Source organism: Ovis canadensis, chromosome 6 (assembly GCF_042477335.2).
Source record: "Ovis canadensis isolate MfBH-ARS-UI-01 breed Bighorn chromosome 6, ARS-UI_OviCan_v2, whole genome shotgun sequence".
NCBI lineage: Eukaryota > Metazoa > Chordata > Mammalia > Artiodactyla > Bovidae > Ovis > Ovis canadensis.
This window is the reverse complement of record NC_091250.1, coordinates 69,940,924-69,943,580: the sequence shown is the minus strand read 5'-3', so window position 1 is coordinate 69,943,580 and position 2,657 is coordinate 69,940,924. Positions and strand designations below refer to the sequence as shown.

At 36.4% G+C, this 2,657-nt stretch overlaps 1 pseudogene; it reads left to right on the top strand.

Moving 5' to 3' along the window:
• Positions 1 to 2,054: 2,054 nt before the first annotated feature.
• On the top strand, positions 2,055 to 2,412 carry LOC138442899 (small nuclear ribonucleoprotein Sm D3 pseudogene; annotated as a pseudogene).
• The last annotated feature ends 245 nt before the right edge of the window (positions 2,413 to 2,657 follow it).

Here is a 2,657-nt window from a genome sequence, read left to right as displayed (position 1 = left end):
ATCCCAGGGATGGGGGAGCCTGGTTGGCTGCTGTCTATGGGGTCACACGGAGTCAGACACAACTGAAGCGACTTAGCAGCAGCAGCAGCAGCATATATAGAAATCTAAGAGATTATTAGACAGAAAAATATCTATGGAGACCATCCCTGATGAAGACACTTGATTGTAATTAGTTACAAAATACATGAGAAACTTTAGCAATAAGGAACATAAAAATGTTATTTGTGATGCTTAATGAATAAGGTTGCTTCAGTTTTTGGGTAACTCTTGATTAGCATATTCAGAAGATTATGACACAGAGTTGCATGATTTCTTGACGTTTACAGGGTTAGCAATGTTACAGGAATTGAAATAATAAAATTAAAAAAAAAATTTTTTTCACTGCTTGGTGTACTCCTAATTATTGGGCTAATAATATAAATCTGACAGGTGCTACTATGCCCTCTGGTACCTTCCCCTAAAGCAAAAATATCTACTTAACCACAGCTAAACACTGATATTTGCAAAAATATAAAGACAAAAAATAATTTATAAGACTTCTCCCTAAAAATGTAATTTATATTTGAAATTAAACAGCATCTTCTCTATAGCAAAACTACTGTTTCAGACATAAAATATTTCACTAGTATAATATAATATATAATTATATATAATATACATATATATAATTATCTCTTCATTTTTAGGTTAAAATAAGAAGGCATTTACTTTCCCAAACTTATTAAGAACATGACCTATAAAATAAAATATACTCATTTTAAGAATATTATTTGATAAATTTTAGAAATTGTATAAAATTACACAAAGTCCAAGAAAATGATATGAAATATTTTCCTTTGTTGCTTTGCCATCAATCTTACCTCCTTTGCCTTTTAGGAAACTTAATACATTCCTTATACATAGAATAATACAGTTAATATATTTGAATCTGACTGCATTTACATAGAATGACATTGAGATTCCGCAATTTTTGTTGCTGTATCAATAGTTGATCCCTTTTTACTGCTAAGTATGCCATAATATGCATAGAGCACAACTAGTTTTGTTTATCTGTTCCTTATCTGATGAGGGCTTCCCTGATAGATCAATTGGTAAAAAATCTGCCTGCAATGCAGGAGACACTGGTTTGATTCTTATGTTGGAAAGATCCACTGAAGAAGGGATAGGCTACCCACTCCAGTATTCTTGGGCTTTCCTTGTGGCTCAGCTGGTAAAGAATCCACCTGCAATGTGGGAGACCTGGGTTTGATCTGTAGGTTGGGAAGATCCCCTAGAGAAGGGAAAGGCTACCCACTCCAGCATTCTGGCCTGGAGAATTCCATGAACTGTACAGTTTGTGGGATCATAAAGAGTTGGACATGACTGAGCAACTTTCACTTATTTGATGCACACGCCCTTAATTCTAGTTCTTAACAGTTATGAATAGTGCTTCTATGAGCATTCACATAAAAGTCTTTGTGTTGAAATAAGTTTTTGTTTATCTTGGAAAATGTCCTCTGAATGAGAATGTTGAGTCATACAGCAATTGTTTACCAGCAAAAGACTGTCACAAACTACTTTGAAAATGGTTGTACAGCTTTGCATTCCAACCAGTAATATATGAGAGTTCTGGCTGCCTCAAGAAAATGAAGAGACCTATAAGCTGATGGAAAACACTTTCAAATCAAATATTTTAAAAAGGTCTACTATTCAAGATATAAGACTTCCCAGGTGGTGCAGGGGGCTTCCCAGGTGGCTCAGTAATAAAGAATCCACCTGTAATGCCGGAGACAAAGGAGACACAGGTTCAATCCCAGGATCCAGAAGATGCTATGGAGGAGAGCATGATAACCCATTCCAGTATTCTTTCCTGGGGAATCTCATGGACAGAGGAGCCTGGCAGGCTACAGCCCATGGTATTGCAAGGAGTTGAACATGACTGAGTCACTGAGTTCACATGAACACACACCCATGTCCAAAATATATAAAAAATTCTTAGAATTCAACAACAAAATAGAAAAATAAGCCAATTAGGGATTTGGAGGATGCCAGAGCCCAATTCTCTTCTTTCCAGCATGTCTTTTGGCTAGCCAATTAAAGCCCTACACGGGCCAACGACCACATTGTGACAGGTGAAACAAATACCATTGAGGTGTATCAGGAGAAGCTCACTGAGGTGAAAGACAACGTTGACAGGCAGATGTTTAACATCACAGCCTAGAGCTAGCCTAGTGCTATAGCTGGAAAAAAGGTGTACATCCATGGCAACAAAATCTACATTCTGATTTTACTAACATGCTGAAAAATACACCAATGTTAAAGAACATGAAAAATAAAAACCAAAGCTCTGGGTCAGGTCAGGGAAAAATTGCTTTTCTGAAGGTTCAAGTAGCCACTAAAGAAAGAGGATATGGAAACATCTTCCAGAAGTAAAGACAAATTTATCTGTTGAGCAGAACTTTGCCCTTATTTTTTCTTGTCGGTTTTGTGGGTTCTGGGTGTCATGGGGGGAAGGAGGGGTATACCTGTTTATGTGTATTTCCTACAATTTTTGTGGGATTTTTTGACATCTTTCTCTCTAGATCAGGGACAGTGTTAAACTAAATAAATATGGGGTTTTCCTGAAAAAAAAAAAAGATGAAATTTGTCAAAAGGTAAAAACTCCCAGCTAGAAGATA